General features: G+C 35.1%; 1 pseudogene; it reads left to right on the top strand.

Annotated features, from left to right (window-relative positions):
• The first annotated feature begins 1,149 nt into the window (after positions 1-1,149).
• LOC120155042 lies at positions 1,150-2,525 on the top strand (annotated as a pseudogene).
• Positions 2,526-18,835: the final 16,310 nt, after the last annotated feature.

The following is an 18,835-nucleotide window of genomic DNA, read 5'->3' as shown; positions in this document are numbered from 1 at the left end:
ATAATGTTTTGAGATAGTGAACCCCTCAAAATAATGTTGTATAGCCGCATGTATACAAGTGTGTTCTTTTAGGGTTTTTATTAACCTGATTTATTTTTGGGTAAACTATATAAATCGTCACTAAAGTTTAAGTTTCTTTTTTTCTCACTAATATTTTAAAAGTAATGATTTGGTCATTGACGTTATTGATTTATAATAAATTTGTCACTCCGTCATTAACAGACAATATTGAGGTAACAAAAAGTAATTGCAAGTCTATTGATATTCCAGCCTTGAAAAACTGTAACACCCTATACCCAACCACGATGGATAACCCGAATATTTCGAGTATATCAGATTCTGAAGTGAATCGGAAGAAACATTTCCTAAACATGCACACTAGACGGATGCATTAGAAATTAAACAAACATCATGCACATCGCAGCAGCAGAAACAACCATACATCATGCTTCAATCAATCATATAAAGCATACTTCACAAATTAATCAAATTAACCGAAAGGAAAAAATAATCGTTTTACTACATATTCTTGAATTCAAAATAGATTTTAAGAATTAACTAAATCATTATTCATTATCAGATATTAGTCAATCTCAGTTAAAGTTTTAAAGAAATCAGACTTTATTTAGAGACTTAATTGAACATGCATTTCAAGAGACTAAAATGTAAATAATTCATAATCTGCATTCAGCCATAAAACATCAAAACAATATTATATAGCAGCATGTATATAATTGTGTTTTTTACGGTTTTCTATTAACTTAATTTATTTTGGGTAAATTATATAATTTGTCACTGAAGTTTGATTAAGTTTTTCTTCTCCTTAATGATATTTCAAAAATAACAATTTGATTATTCATTTTATCGATTTATAGCAAATCGATTACTCGATGGTTAAGAATCAATATTGAGGTAACAAAATGTTGATACGGCGACTTTGCACCTTTTTGCCATGCAATACAATAGTTTTGACCTGTGCTTGACTCTAAATAGTATTTGAATCGAGAATTTCATGCAGTAAAACGTCCTTTCTATAAGCAACCATTTTTCTCAACAATAATGCCTCGTTTTAAGACCACTAGTTATGAAATTGAAAAACCTTTGCTTCGCCTCACTCTGTCTAAATATTTCATTTCTTGTTGTTCAATTATGAGACCTCCTAGAGGCCTTGGTGGTGGCAGGTTTAGGCGCAGGGGACATGGTGGGAGAGGAAGAGGTGGTGATAGAGGTGGCAGTGCAATGAAGTCTCGTGCTGGAGGAAAGGGATCGTGGAGGAGAAATGCAGGGTGGAAGCAAGGTCGTAGTTAAGCCCCATAGAATCGAGGGTGTTTTTGTCGTCAAGTGTAAAGAAGTTGCCCTAGTTACTTAAAAAGGTCTCTGGTGAAGCTGTTAACAATGAAAAGAGGATGTTGTCCATAACGAAGATGGGTTTAAAGTTTAATATCGGGCTTGGAATCCGTTCCAATCTAAGCTAGCAGTTACCCTTCTTGGTGGTGTCGATAGCATTTGGATTAAACCTGGTGCTCAAGTTCTCTCCATCTTGGAGTGTGTCTGATATTGTCGGCCAAATATTCAGTCTCAACTACTTCGGTGAGAAAATTCCACAACATAAACCACACCGGTAGAACCAGCAATAACAAAATTCAATTTTGTTCACCCTAATACAGTTAACAAAATTTGATAAAAAAAACAAATAAATTTATTCTTGAATAAAATGTCATTGTCTCTTAAAATAGTACTAATTGAATTATAAACATCAATTAATAAAACCTCCAGAAAATTTACTTTCTATTTTTAATGCCACTGTAAACACGAATTTAAACCTCAAAATCATAACACACAAAAGTCATCGGTTCCCTTTCATAGTTTCTCCTTAATTTGGCCATTTCATTCATCTTCTCATCCACAGCCGCCACCAACGTTGCAATATCAATGTTCCAACGTTAACACATTTTCTTCTTTGCCGTTACTGTACACTTATTTTGGTTTGTTGAAATAGTGGCATTAGGAGAAGATGAACTGGGTCAATTATGGGAGATTTTAGCAAGGTTTACATGGATTCCAATGGCAGCTTGACGATGCTAGAGTTGGCGGCGCTGCTAAGAGCGATCGGGCTAAAGCAATCGGGCGATCAAATCCATGTTTTGTTAGAAATGGACTCCAACCGCAATGGTGCGGTAGAGTTCGATGAACTAGCCAGTATATTGCCTGAACTCACCGAGGATATATTGAACAGCCAAGAGAGATTGACGGAGGTGTTTCAAATGTTTGATCGGGATGGCAACGGATACATCACCGCCGCGGAGCTAGCGGGTTGCATGGACAAATTGGGGCATCCGTTGACGTATTCGGAGCTAACCGATATTATTAGAAAGGCGGATTTCGATGGGGATGGTGTGATTAGCTTCAGCGAATTTTCAGCTGCAATGGGAAAAATCAACCCTGGAATTTCTAGGCATTACGTTGGCATCATGACCCCAGATTTGAGACTTTCTTTTCTTTGTAGGAACAGATTTGTGCGTTAAGTGTTCGATAATATTGTTCCATGCAATCGTTCCTTTGTGGGGCAATTGTTTGATAAGCCTCCATCAATACCTTTTTGCCGTTAGCCTTATCTTCATTCGGGTGAGGTCTATGCCATCTTCTATTGTCAGACTAGTTGAAACTTATGTATTGGTAGTTGTAAAAATTAGATCCAGAAATGAAATATCCAGGGTTTCTTTATGAAAATATTCGAGAATCCTGATTTTTTTAATTTAATTAGAAATTTAAAATATTTAGGTTTTGGATTAAAAGGGAGTGTTGCTCTCCTTAAGGTATTACGTTCGAAAAATTACGTCCATAGAATGTGTGTTGTCAATAGTTAAAAAAAATCTTAAACATATATTATCTTATTATCACTCAAAACCATAAAAAAATTGATTCAGGTTTTCGAATTAGGTGTGTTTGTTTCGTACACTAGGGTATACAATGTGACCACGGGGGAACGTATGTTTTGGCACTATTTTGAAGTTGTCGAGGTTTATGTGATTGTTGGATTGAAGCTGAACAGGGTTTGCAAGTGTTGATATCTTGGTGTCTTCAAGGGCTTCTCCTTCCTCCTGCTGTTCTCTGTGGATTTTTTTTGATCCAGTGTGTTTCCTTTATCGTAATTATAAAAACAGCAAGTCTTATTATGAAGTTAATTAAAGTAACGGAACAAGTTATCGTGCTTCGTGTTTACATTTATCGTATTCACAAAAATAAAATATAAAAACATTATTAAAAATGACAAAGTAATTAGTGAAGATACTAATTTTTTATCCATATTATTATTATTATTATTATTATTATTATTATTATTATTATTATTATTATTATTATCATTATTATTATTATTATTAAATATATATTAAATATATATATAAATAATTAATTACAGGCCAATTACAAATGGACCGGCCCAGTTACAAACAAACCAGAACCGGTCCAGAACAAACCAGAAACCCTAAACATTTGGGGGTTTCAATTAGGGTTTCCTAACCCTAATCTAGCCGGCCGCCTCATCACAGATTGCCCCAGATGCAAACCCTAGGGTCTGATACCCTAGGGACACGCGGCCGCCGCTGCTATCTCGCCGCCTCCGCCGCTGCCACGTCCCAACCGAAGGCTCCAGAAGCTCCAACGCCAGCCGTCCACGCCATGGCTACGGGGTGAGTCACCACTGGTAGTCCGGTGACTCACCGAGACCCCATCTTCGGACCGGTCCGATGGCCACACCGGTGGTGGCTATAAAAGCCACCACCCCAACCTAAAAAAAAAACGGAGACAGAGAACACAGAGAGACGGAGAAAAAAAAAACAGAGAAAAAAAAAGATATACTAAAAAATATACCAACGATCTCAGTCAACATCAACGCAGCAAGAAAAAAAAAGGAGAGAAGAGAGGAAAGAAGCTTACTCTGTCATCGGAGAACCCCAACCGTCGCCGGATACAACGAAAACCGAAGGTATTTTTGTAGATCTGCTCCGATTGGGAGCTTTTTAAGGAAAAAGAACACCGGAAACGGTTTTAGACCGTCCCGATCTATATTTTGGTGGATTTTTGTAATTTCCGGCCACCATTAACGGTGGCCGGCAGCGGTGGTCGGAGCCCGGTAGCAGTGGCTGACCGGGACGGCTTCTCTCAGTTTAGAGAGAAGCCAGAGAACTCTTCTCTCTCTGTTTGAGAGAGAAAGAAAAAAAAAATGAGATAGCTAGCCCGAAGGGCCAGCCGGTTTGGGCATTAAATAGCCCTTCCCAAACGACGCCGTTTTGGGGAGGGCTATTTGTGTAATTTTATAAATGTTAAACCCTTTCCGTAATCCCTATGTTTTATATGTTTTACATTTTAGTCATTAAATTGAATTTATAATATTTTTAATTCAGTCTTCGAATTTTAATTTCTTTTATTTTAATCCTTTATATTAAAATAATATATTTATGATAAATAACAGATTTAATCCCTTAATTTTAATAAATAATATTTTAATCCTTAGTTTATATTTTTAATTTATTTTATTCTAATATCCGAATTTTAGATAATTTTATTTTAGTCATTAAATAAATAAAATAAAGAAATAGCATGTTTAATCCCTATAATTTTGATTAATTATAAATTAGATTTTTAAATTTTATTTTTACTATAATTTAGTCATTTATTTTATATGTTTTCATTTATTTTACTGCTTTTAAATATATTATTTTAGTGGTATTTTTATTTTATTTGTTTATATATTTATGTATTCATAATATATATATAATAAATAGTAATTTTTAAATATTTTTAATATCGAAGAAAAGGACAATCTTAATACAACTGGATGTCCTATTCTGATATTTTAAAATTAAAAATTAAACAATATTATTTAAATTAATATTTATCAATATCAAAGAAAAGAGCTGTCTTAAGGCACCTAGAAGTTCTTTTCTGATATTTTTTAAATAAATAAATATTTTTATATAATTTTGAAATAATAGGATTATAAACTAAATATATTTTTGAATTTTTAAATTTTAACAATAGAGACAATTTATAATTAAAAAGTACCAATTTTGGGCGTTGTAGGGGTGCTAATCCTTCCCTAAACGTAATCGACCACGAATCCCTTTTTATTATTAAAAAGAATGAATTTTTTTGTTATAAACGCAGATCAGATTATTTTTTTTAATTGATGTTTTCTTAAAATTCTTTTAAAAAAAAAATTTAGGTATTCGACCTACCTGATCCAAAAGGCCGATGGCGACTCCCAAATTATTTTCAAAACTATTTATTCACATCAATTTCCCCGCCAAGTATAATATTTCGTGCCCGGACGAAAACCGGTTACGACAGCTTGGCGACTCCGCTGGGGACCGGTCAAACTTTTAAAAATCAATTATAAATTGTCTCTATTAATTAAAAATTAAAAGTTAATATATTTAATTTTTAATTCTTTCTTTTCAAAATTTTTATTTATTTATTATTTTTTATAATATTTATATGTTTTATTTTATTTGCAAGTATTTTATTTCATTATTTATTTTTCTGTCAAAGGTTTAAACATTTCTCCTCACACATAACACTTGCATTGCATAACATAAAGCTCTATAATTGAGTTGTCCCTGTTAAGTGGGAGTGAAAGCGACGTCTTCGTGAGAATTTATTCTCCGTGTCAGACCTAGCAAGTAACTTCCGGGGTTCATATGCTCTCTGTCTTCGTGAGAATTTATTCTCCGTGTCAGGCATAGAGAAATGTATCCCCTCGAATTGAACTCGATCCACTTTAGTCTGTGATGGACTAGGATTGAGGGTTAGCAACCCAAGGGGGCACTAACAAGGACAATTCGGGTACCTTGATTCTTAGATCTGAAACCCTGCATATAAAGAACCTTAGAAACTCTTCCGATCAGAAGTCATGCCGAAATTTTGTCCAAAATAGGTGTACACACAGGAGAAATGAATTCTGACTTTCTTGTTAATTTATTTATTAATTAAATTACATGTTTATTTAAATTATTTAAATTTAGAAAAGCATGTTTAAATAAAGAATATTTATGTAAATGTTATTATTAAATTTCTTTATTATGTAAACTAATTTATTTTCTTTTTGTGTGTTCTTTATTTTTCTGTTTGCATTGCATCATACAGGATAAAAGACATTGATCCTTGTGTTAATTGTCTCATTGGAAAACCTTCATCTATGGATAAAAAGTGTTCAAATCAAGTAATTCTAAACTCAGAAGTAAGACAGTGGGCTGAGGACTTACAAAGACGAGAAGGAGACAGCCTGCAGGATGATTATGTATCTGACTTGGCCAGTTATGCTCCAGTTTCACTAAAAAGAAATGATATGCAAGATTTGTGAAGCATTTGGGAAAGTTGGGATTCAAACAAAAAATTGCAGTTTTATCAGACTTACGGAGACATCCCATATTTGCTCTATGTAGAAGTTGATGATGAATTACTCAGAGCCCTAATTCAATTCTGGAATCCAGGGTACAATTGCTTCACTCTCAATAAAGAGGATTTGGTCCCTACTATTGAAGAATACACAACTTTGCTACATATAGATGGGGCTTTGGAGAATCGAATCTATTCAAAGTCAATTAAAACTCAACCCTTTCGAGTTAAATTAGCAAAGATTGCTGGGGTACGAGAAGAATGGGTGGCATCCCGTACAAAACAAAAAGGGGAAAGTGAAGGCATTGCTTGGACCAACATTAAAGAACTTATTCAGAGTCATCCATATATTAAAGTACGATTCGATTTATTTGCTCTGGGTATGTATGGTATCGTCATTTTCCCAAAAGTATTGGGATATGTTGAAGCTGCAGTGGTAGATTTGTTTGAACAGCTACCGAAAAAGATTAATCCTGCTTCTGCAATCCTAGCAGAGACCTTCAGATCGTTAAATGCTTGTAAAAGGTTAGGAGGTGGACGATTCTCAGGATGTACCCAGTTGTTATATGTTTGGATCCGTAGTCATTTCTAGAGGACAGAAAAGGTTTCATACCGACGCTTTAATACGGATTACTCACCATTAAAAGAATTTCTGGAGCAGGAATGGCCGAAAAAAATTAAGAAAGATATGTGGATTAATGCCTTTCGAAATCTACAAAGCAATGACGTGATTTGGCGAGCCCCGTGGCAAATCCAAAGGGAATTCTTTTACAAATGTGGAGATTACAACTGGATAATGCTGCTCGGATTATGGGGAGGAATTGGATATGCACCACTTCTGGTCATAAGACAGTATGAAGGTCGTCAATTTGTACCTGTCACTGCTGGGTTACAGTCATCTGAATTCGCATTCCACAGTAAAAATTATAAAATAAGTATCATGGAAGCCGTTACAGCTTGGAAAACAACTTTTTGTATCCGAGCTAAAGCAGCAAAAGAAATGCTAACTCCTGATTATGAAGAATGGAGATCTGTCAGGAAAAACGAAAATATTCCTTTACCAGATCAAAATGAGGATATCTCTATGGAAGATCGCATTAAGGTGGTTCCGTCAGAGATTGAAATCTTGAGAGCTGAGTTTGAAGCAGAAAGAGAAGGCTGGTCGAAAGAATTAGAGCAAATGAGACAAGATAAAGCTATGTTGGGGGTTGACATTGAATTTCATTCATCACAATGTGCAATGTTGAGAAAAGATAAAGAAAAAGGTGAGGATGAGTACAGAGCCTTACAGAAAAATTACCAGGAGTTATATAAATCCCGGAAAGCATCAGGATCAAGCCAAGCAACAATACAGATGAATAAAGAGTTGAACATCGAGAAAAGACGAGTTGAAGATCTGAAAGGAAAGAATAGCCGTCTACTCAAAAGCCTTGAGAAAGGAAAACAAAAAATGGAAGATTTTGAGGTCGACAGAAGAGAGCGAATTATAAAACACAAGGTTGAGCATCGCGAGATCATGAATGAAATGCAAAGAGAAAGAGATCGAGTCAAAGATGTAGAAGAAATGAAGAATGACATCTTTAATAAATTTGAAGGTGAGAAAAATATCATGTTCAAGGGATTTGAATCTGAAATGAACCAGTTGATTGCTGAACTTGAAGTCAGAGGCCAAAAGATGGAAGAATCCAATGTTGAAAAAGAAAAATGGGAGCTGGAAAGAAAAAATTTCAACACCAGATTTGAGGTAGAGCAGGAAGTGGCTAGAAATTGGATGCGAAGATGCAGAAACAAAGATGTTCAGATCCAGAAGCTTAATCAAAGAACGCAAGAAGCACGAACAAAACTTGAAGAAGATCTGGATCAGTCTAGAAATAAAAACTCAGAGTTTAATGCTTACATTTTGCAACTTGAGGAATCGTTGTTTCAAGAAAAGGTTCGTCTAGGGCCTAATGACCTCAAAGAAAGTAATGAGGAAAATGCTTCACTGCGAAGACGCATTAGAGATCTTGAAAAAATTCTGCACAATTGTCAAGTCAGAATCACTGAGTTAGAGCAAACTCTTGGAGAAATGAATAAACAGTGGCAAAAGTCAACTGAGTTCTATGTGGAAAGAAGTGAAGAAAGAAGCAATATGGTGTTCGAGGCCATGGTTCAAATGAGTGAAGTTGCTAGATATGTTGGGGAACTAGCTGTTGAAGCCAAAATAATTGAGCATCAAGTTGATCCAGTTTCTAAGTACGGAAAGAAGGTGTCATGGTTAATGAAAGAAATTATAGAGCTTAATAGGAAAGCTATGCCTTATCTGTAGTTATGAACTATTATAAAGAAACTTTTGTATGCCGATGAAAGTTGTTCTATGACAGTTAACTTTTTGGGATCAATACCTTTTTGCATACATACATTTTGCATACATTCATCATTCATTTCATAATTTTCTTTATGAATAATTTTATTATTTAATTTTATTAAGATAAAATTCATTATTTAAAATTTGGAAAAAATAATATTAAAAGATTTTTTAATCGCAATTATTCTGGCCAAAAGAGAAATACAACATCACTACGGTACTAGACAAGCTACTAAGAGAATTATGGAGGATAAAATACAGCGTATTGAGGAACAACATCATAAAGAACAAGAAGAAATGAGAATGAAGCTGGAAAAAATTGAAGCCAATATTGCAAATTCACAAGACAGTATGATGAAGAAAATAGAGGACTTGTTTAAAAGGCAGGCTATCAGTGGAAAAATGCATGAAAATCCTGTATCTTTCGACCAAGAACCCATATATCCTCTAGGTTTTCCACCAGAACCAATTTATCATTCTGGTACTACACCTATACAAATCAATGCTCGTACATCTGCATTTCAAGAAGCTAAACCACATGAAAACCAACAAGTGGATCCTGCATCTTCAAGCAAAAATCCGCTTATATCCGATATGAAAATAGGGGATATTAATACTGAGCATTTGATCCCAGATTTGAATGAGCTGAATGAGAAACAAAAAGTAAATGAAGAACTGACCAGACAGATCAAGAGCTTAGAAGAACGAATGAAATCCGTGGAAATAACTGAATCATTCTATGGGTTTGATGCTAGTGAGTTGAGTTTGGTTCCAGACCTAATCCTCCCTATCAAGTTCAAAGCTCCCGAATTTGATAAATATGACGGTACTACATGCCCTTCATCCCACATTACTATGTTTTGTCGAAGAATGGCAGGATATGTGAAGGACGAGAAATTGTTAATTCACTGCTTCCAGGATAGTTTGACAGGACCGGCTTTAAAATGGTATACTCAATTGACCAAAGCCAACATTAGATCCTGGAAAGATTTGGCTAAAGCATTTTTAGAGCAATATCGCCATGTAACAGACATGGTCCCCGATAGATGGACTCTCCAAAATTTGGAGAAAAAGAATAATGAAACATTCAGACAGTATGCCCAGAGATGGCGTGACACAGCGGCCCAAGTTCAACCACCTTTGTCAGAAAAAGAAGCCATAGTAATATTTGTTCATACCTTGAAGGCTCCTTATTTAAATCATCTAATGGGGAATGCAACCAAAAATTTTGCAGATTTAGTCATTTCTGGAGAACTCATTGAAAATGTCTTGAAAAGTGGCAAAATTGAATCAAATGAGGGGTCTAGTTCCAAAAGACCTACATACCGGAAAAAGGAGAATGAAGTCAACAATGCAAATTCTTACAGCAAAGATTCATCGAAAAGTGTTACAATAACCCAACCAAGGGTTAAGAAAGAGGAAACAAACACTAATCGAGCAGATTCCAGAGGATCTCGAAAGGAAAATGAAAGGTTGTCTTTTACACCTTTACCAGTACCATATGCTGAGATCTATGATTCGCTGTTAAAAGCAGATGTCATACGGCCCTATCCTTTGGTTCCCATGCAACCACCATTCCCTCCTTGGTATGATACAAAGGCACACTGTGTTTATCATGAAGGAATCACGGGTCATTCTATTGAAAACTGTTTGGCATTCAAAAGGGTGGTTCAAAATTTGATCAACACTGGGAAATTGGAATTCAATACACCATCTGCATCAAATCATCCATTGCCAAATCATGGAGATAAAAACGTGAATGCAATTCAGGAAGAGAACAGAAAGAAAGCAAAAACTGACATTTCTGAAATTAAATCTCCGTTTATTTGGATATTCCAACAACTCTCTGTAGCTGGTATAATTCCACAACAATTCAGGCCAAAGCAGAATGAAGGCAAGAATTATTGTGAATATCATCAGGAGAAAGGGCATAAAATTCAACTATGTCCTGAGTTTAGGAATTTGGTGCAAAAATTGATGAACAACAGAGAAATAGAATTCTTTGAAGAAGAACCAGGAAAAAAAGAAGATGATGTTTGCTCATCAGAGGATTCTAAACCAAGTCAAAGAATAAATGATCTTGTGATCATTAATGTGAAATCATCTACGGTGATTCCTGCACCAATAAAGCCGAAAGTAGTTATCACCACTCCTCTACCATTTCCATACAAAGATACCCGCAGGGTACCTTGGAATTATACTACCAATGTTTCAATGGTAGGAGGATCTGTTTCTCTAGAAAAAACAGAAGAGAAAATACAAAGTCTGAGTACAACATCGACGTCTGTAGCAGTGAGCGAGGTCGGTTTCTTTACGAGAAGTGGGAGATGTTACTCTCCCGAAACATCCAATGCTTCAGAACAAGTGAAAGCAAAAGGAAAAGCCATGGCAATACCTCAGAAGGTATTTGAGGATGAATCCCCTCCAATATTCAATAAGCCTGTGACAGAAAAACAAGCTCAAGAATTTTTGAAATTCCTGAAACATAGTGAGTATAGTGTGGTTGAACAATTACACAAACAACAAGCGAGAATTTCTATTCTTGATCTCTTGATGAATTCAGAGGCACATAGAAATGCTTTGATGAAAATCCTCAATCAAACATTTATCCCCGAAGATATATCCCTCAATAAACTTGACAGAATTGTGGGACATATAGTCGCTGACAATTACATAACGTTCACAGATGATGAAATACCGGAAGGCGGAATGGGGTCAGTAAAAGCTTTGAACATCACGACACATTGTCATGGTCATGTGTTGCCAGGAGTATTGATTGACAATGGATCTGCTCTCAACTTGATGCCTCTAGTTACACTTCAAAGAATGCCTCTGGATCAATCACACATGAAGAGTTATCAGAATGTAGTACGAGCATTTGATGGTACTCAAAAAGAAGTGCTTGGGAAAATGGAAATACCGTTGTTAATCGGCCCAGTTGTGTACAATATTGACTTTGTGGTGATGGATATCCACCCCACATATAATTGTCTATTAGGGAGGCCATGGATTCATTCAGCAGGAGCCGTTCCTTCTTCATTACATCAGAAATTGAAATTTGTTGTTGATGGACAACTAATATGCGTTAGTGCTGAAGAAGAAATCATTGCGTCTGTAACAAGCGATGTTCCATATATCGACACCAATGATGAGGCTCTTGAATGTTCTTTTCGAGCTCTTGAATTTGTAAATGCAACCTTTATTGCAGAAGGAAGCAAAATTCCATATCCCAGATTGTCTGATTGCACCAAGATGACAGTACAACAAACTTTAAGCATCGGAGCTAAAGCTGGGAAAGGTCTAGGAAAGAATCTTCAATGGATTTCAGTTCCTATCAGTATAAAGATGAAAAAAGACCGTTTTGGGCTAGGGTTTAAGCCCAATCTTCAGCAAAAGAATAAAGAGATGAAAAGAAGATGTGAAGACAGAAAGGCAAAATTGAAAGGGAAAGAAATCATATGGGAACACATGTTTTTTCCACAGTTAAAGACCACATTCAGATCAGGGGGAACAATTAATGTAGAACAGTAGCTTGTTGAAGCCTTTAAAGAAGAGAAGTTGACGAAAGATCAAGACATAGTTGAAGAAGCTATGAATGGTTTATTTATCAACATGATCATGAATAACAGCAAAACTGGCAAATACTTGGATAGGATTCGCCCATGTCTTCCTGGAGAAACACTCACCAATTGGACCACTGAAGATCTTCCTATAGTTTTTAATATTAATGCAGAGTAATATTCAGAACTAATCTTTATGTTTAGCTCAAAAATAATGAAAACTTTTTGTTATCTTGTAAAAGAAATTATGTTAAATATAAGAAATTTTCTTTAAAATTTTCAGACGGCAATCATTCTTTACATTTTCTTACATTTTTACATTTATTTATTTCATAAATTTACTATATTCTTTCGGAAATATGTCCGACTTAAATTTGCAGGTGTCACCATGTTAATAGCATGTTTATTCCTAAATTTAATCCAGTGATAAATTTAAAGCAGCCCATATGTCTGGAAGAAATCAATGGGTGTGAGGATGAACTGGAATGTGATGTTCCTACTGAACTATTAAGATTGGTAGAAAAAGAAGACAAACAAATTCTACCCCACAAAGAAAAGGTTGAGACTGTGAATTTGGGAACAGATGAAGAAATAAAAGAGGTGAAAATTGGTACTACTCTGACCATCCAGATAAAGCAAGAATTGATAAATCTCCTTCAAGAGTTCAAAGATATCTTTGCCTGGTCTTATCAAGATATGCCTGGTTTAAGCACAGATATAGTGATACACAAGCTTCCAATCAATCCAAAATATAAACCGGTCCAACAAAAGCTCAGACGAATGAGGCCAGAAATGTTGTTGCAAATCAAAGAAGAAGTGATGAAACAAATCAATGCAGGTTTCCTACAGGCATCTAAATACCCAGAATGGGTAGCCAACATTGTTCCCGTACCAAAGAAAAATAGGAAAGTTCGAATGTGTGTGGATTACAGAGATCTCAACAAAGCTAGTCCGAAAGATAGCTTTCCATTACCCCACATAGACACACTGGTGGACAATACTGCAGGGCACGCATGGTTTTCATTTATGGATGGATTTTCAGGATATAATCAGATAAAAATGAATCCCGAAGACATGGAAAAAACAACATTTATAACCATGTGGGGCACATTCTGTTATAAAGTAATGCCATTTGGATTGAAAAATGCAGGGGCAACATATCAAAGAGCCATGGTAACTTTGTTTCATGACATGATGCACAAAGAGATTGAAGTATACGTAGATGATATGATTGCCAAATCCCGAACTGAAGAAGAACATATTCAAAATTTGAGGAAGCTTTTCCAAAGATTGAGGAAGTATCAATTAAAGCTTAACCCCGCTAAATGCACTTTTGGGGTAACTTCCGGGAAACTTTCGGGATTTGTAGTCAGCAAAAAAGGAATCGAGATTGATCCAGATAAAGTCAAAGAAATTCAAGATCTTCCACCACCCAATACAAAAAAAGAAGTTCGAGGATTTTTGGGAAGATTAAATTATATATCTCGGTTCATTTCTCAATTAACTGACAAATGTGATCCAGTGTTCAAATTACTTCGAAAGAACAATCCTGAAGTTTGGAATGAAGAATGTCAAGAAAATTTGGATATTATTAAGAAATATTTATCCAATGCCACAATTTTAGTATCACCAATGCCTGATAGACCATTAATTCTCTACTTGACGGTCTTCGAAAATTCGATGGGATGTGTACTAGGACAACATGATGAATCTGGAAGAAAAGAAAAAGCTATTTATTATTTGAGCAAGAAATTTACTGATTGTGAAGTTCGATATCCACCAATACAAAAATTATGTTGTGCTTTGGTGTGGACTACTCGAAGACTCAGACAATATATGTTATACCATACTACTTGGTTGATATCAAAACTTGATCCTTTGAAATTCTTAATGGAATCACCAGCTTTGACAGGCAGAATGGCTAGATGGCAGATGTTATTATCTGAGTTTGATATTGTATATGTCAACCAAAAAGCGATAAAAGGAAGTGTAATAGCTGATTTTCTGGCCAGTCGTGTATCAAATGATTATCAGCCTTTGAACTTCAATTTTCCCGATGAAGATTTGTTATGCATATCCATGAATGAAGAAGTCAGAACAAATGATGAATTTGCAACTTGGAAGCTTTATTTTGACGGAGCATCTAATGCTTTGGGACGAGGAATTGGGGCAGTGTTAATTTCTCCAGAAAATATTTATTATCCCTTTACGAGTAGACTGGAGTTCTTTTGCACCAATAACATGGCAGAATATGAAGCTTGTGTCATGGGATTGAAAGCAGCTATAGAAAGAAAAATCAAATTTCTCAAGATATATGGAGATTCATCGTTAGTGGTATATCAATTGCGAGGAGAATGGGAAACAAAAGACCCCAAATTGTTGGAATACCGAAATTTTACACTCGAATTAGTAAAAGAATTTGAGAGAATTACCTTCAATTATCTCCCTCGAGAAGAAAATCAAATGGCAGATGCTTTGGCTACATTAGCGGCTATGTTTCAAGCAACTAAGAAAGTTGATATGATGCCAATCAAAATGCAAGTTTATGAAATTCCTGCACATTGTTATAGTGTGGAAGAAGAGGTAGATGGTAAACCATGGTATCATGATATCCTGCAATATATCAAAAATCAAAGTTATCCACCAAATGCATCGGAAATTGATAAAAGAACTTTGAGAAGAATGGCTGCTGGATATTTCTTGATGGAGAGATTATGTATAGAAGAAGCAATGATCAAATGCTATTGAGATGTTTAAATACCAGCGAAGCTCGAAATGTCATTGAAGAAGTACACAGTGGAATATGTGGAACACATGCAAATGGTCTTTCCATGGCCAGAAAGATAATGAGATATGGATACTATTGGGCTACTATGTACACAGATTGCATTGATTATGCAAGGAAATGTCATAAATGCCAGATATATGCAGACAAGATTCATGTACCCCCATCTCCTTTACATGTAATGACAGCACCCTGGCCATTTTCTATGTGGGGAATAGATGTCATTGGAGCAATTACACCAAAAGCATCGAATGGACATTGTTTCATCCTTGTGGCAATTGATTATTTTACCAAATGGGTTGAAGCTGCTTCATATACCAATATTAAGAGGTCCACAGTCTGCAAGTTCATAAAGAAAGAGATAGTTTGCCGATATGGCCTACCAGAGAGGATCATTACAGATAATGCTCTGAACCTGAATAACAAAATGATGACCGAACTTTGTGCACAGTTTAAGATCAAACATGCAAATTCAGTGGCATATCGTCCAAAGATGAATGGGGCAGTTGAAGCAGCAAATAAGAACATCAAGAGAATCATTACAAAGACTACTGAAACTTACAAAGATTGGCACGAGAAGTTATCTTTTGCTCTATATGCATACCGAACTACTGTTCGAACATCTACTGGGGCAACGCCTTTTTCTTTAGTCTACGGGATGAAAGCAGTCTTACCAATTGAAGTTGAGATTCCATCGCTTCGAATATTGAGAGAAATAAAATTGGATGAATCTGAATGGATCCAAGCTAGAGTTGATCAATTGAACCTTATTGAGGAGAAAAGATTGAAAGCTATTTGCCATGGACAGATGTATCAGAAACGGATGATGAAGTCTCATGACAAAAAAGTACATCCAAGAGAATTCCAAGAGGGTGATCTAGTACTAAAAAAGATCTTACCTATACATAAAGATTTCCGTGGGAAATGGATGCCTAATTGGGAAGGGCCATACGTTGTAAAAAAGGCCTTTTCCGGAGGAGCATTGATCTTAACAGAAATGGATGGAAAAATTCTGAGAAATCCAATAAACTCGGATTCTGTCAAGAAATATTATGCTTGAAGAAAAAAAAGAAAAAAAAAGAAAAAAAAAAGAAAAAAAGAGAAAAAAGAGGGGTCAAGGTGAAAACTCGCAAAGAGCATCTTGTAACCAAAAGAAGGATTTGAGTTGAAAACCTGAAAAGGCGGCTCAAATGCAGGTTGATATTAGGCATCTGGCAATTGAACTCTCTTAAGATTTTGATAGTTTGGAAGAAACTTCACATCTACAAGCATTTCAACAACGTTTGAGATCTTCCAGACAAAAGCTTACATCATCTCTAAATTGTGTCAACTTGATTAATTTAGAAATACTTATGCTTATAATTTGTTGAGACATTTGAATTTTTATCATTCTTATGTTTGCCATAACTTTGAATACAATTCTATTTATTTCAAGTTCAATTTATTTGAGATTCAATTTATTTTTGGAAATTCAATTTATTCTTCTATGATTTAACATAATTTTGAAATAAATTAAAGATTTCTGAATATCACTTTATGTTAATACTTTTAAATACGTGGAATACAAAGTAAGCAAATCATCACCATCTTGAACAAGGTCGAATTTGACAATTCTACTCATCAATTGCTCCAATAGATCACCATTTAGGTCTTGCACATCATGTTTTCAAAAATATACTAAGACAGTAGAAGGCAATCTTTGTAGCTTTGATTCCAGCAAAAAGAAACAAGACATTGATATCACTGGGAAACATGTCTCTATACAGATCCTTGTGTATTGTTTTTAAGGAAACCTAGAAGCATTTCCACCTCATCAGGTTCAAGTGGAGCAACTTTATTCCTTCCAACCCATACTAGATTCCATTTTCAGCACTCATCAAGAACATACTTCTGGACACTCGAATGTGGCTCTTTGTCATAAGCTTCAAGAGCCTTACAGATCCTTTCTGTCAATTTGGCACTTCATGTACATGTTTATAAACAGTTCAACTTTGTTCTTGGATTCCAAGAAGGCCATCATTTCTTTGTCAATGGAAAAGCATCAGCACGTGGAGGAAACAGAATAAGAGAAAATATGTTCTTAATTGGCAGAATTATGAATATAGCCATTTTCAGTGTAGTAGCATGGAAATACTTCGAATCTACAAATTCTGGCTCTACATCAAATAAGTATTGTGATATCCTAGTCCAAACATTAACTGAAAGATGAATTTGTTCATAGCATCTTCTGGAAGTGTTCTTTGAGTTATCTGATCTGGTTTAGCAGAACCAATCATTGAATTTAGAAGATGAATTTTTTAATAGCATCTTCTGGAAGTGTTCTTTGAGTTATCTGACCTGGTTTAGCAGAACCAATCATTGAATTGGGAAGATGAATTTGTTCATAGCATCTTCTGGAAGTGTTCTTTGAGTTATCTGATCTGGTTTGGCAGAACCAATCATTGAATTTGAAAGATGAATGTGCTCATAGCATCTTCTGGAAGTGTTCTTTGAGTTATCTGATCTGGTTTGGTAAGAACTACAGAACCAATCATTAGAATTAAAAGATGAACTGCATGATCGTCTTCATTAAGAAGTTTCTTTTCAAGCTTCTTTTGCTTATTCCTTTCCCAAAAATCATAGCACAAGTTTCGCCTTTGCTTGTAACTGGGATCATCACATAATGGCTTCCCATCTTTTACCGGAAGAAAGCTATTTGAAGTTTCAGCCTCTGAGAATCACATTTTTGTCAAGTATAACAGTTTATTCTCTTCATCAGAATCAGAAGTCAAGATTTCTCAGTATTAGAAGAACTATCGATATCTGTGAAATCATCTTGAAAGGTCACTTCATAATCAGATGAATTGTTATCAGAATCAACATGTTGCCTGAATACAAGCTTTTCAAGAGCCTATACTATTGAGTTTTATTCTCAAGAGGTTTTGTGACATTATATCTACATCTACATTTGTCAAAGATGATAGATTCTTTGTTTTGAAGAAGAAAGATCTATTGGGTTTTTACAATTGAAGAAATACTCAATTCACCAATCTGAAATCAAACAACTTAACATTCATGCATCATATTTAGGCATTTGCAAAAATAGATGCATTTTCATTCATTTTTATTCTTGTTGAATTTTTAACAGGAATTTCAAAGATTTTAGCAAAGATTCAAATCTATCATTTGATGGATTAACATTTCCAGAGAAAGTTCATAATGAGAAGAACTCATCTGAAGAAGGAAGAAGAAATTCATAATGAGAAGAATTTGTTCAACCTTCTGCCTAATTCTATCACTTGATGGATCAGCTTTTCCAGAGAAGGTTCATAATGAGAAGAACTCATCTGAAGAATGAAGAAGAAATTCATAATGAGAAGAATTTGTTCAACCTGTTACCTGAATTCATCACTTGATGGATTATCATTTCCAGAGAAAGTTCATAATGAGAAGAACTCATCTGAAGAAGGAAGAAGAAATTCATAATGAGAAGAATTTGTTCAACCTTCTGCCTAATTCTATCACTTGATGGATCAGCTTTTCCAGAGAAGGTTCATAATGAGAAGAACTCATCTGAAGAAGGAAGAAGAAGTTCATAATGAGAAGAATTTGTTCAACCTTTTTTCTGAATTCATCAAATTGATGGATTATCTTTTCCAGAGAAGGTTCATAATGAGAAGAACTCATCTGAAGAAGGAAGAAGAAGTTCATAATGAGAAGAATTTGTTCAACCTTTTTTCTGAATTCATCAAATTGATGGATTAT

This window comes from Hibiscus syriacus, unplaced genomic scaffold (genome assembly GCF_006381635.1).
Source record: "Hibiscus syriacus cultivar Baekdansim isolate YM2019G1 unplaced genomic scaffold, ASM638163v2 tig00111160_pilon, whole genome shotgun sequence".
NCBI classification, from domain to species: domain Eukaryota; kingdom Viridiplantae; phylum Streptophyta; class Magnoliopsida; order Malvales; family Malvaceae; genus Hibiscus; species Hibiscus syriacus.
This window is presented reverse-complemented; position numbering and strand designations above follow the sequence as displayed.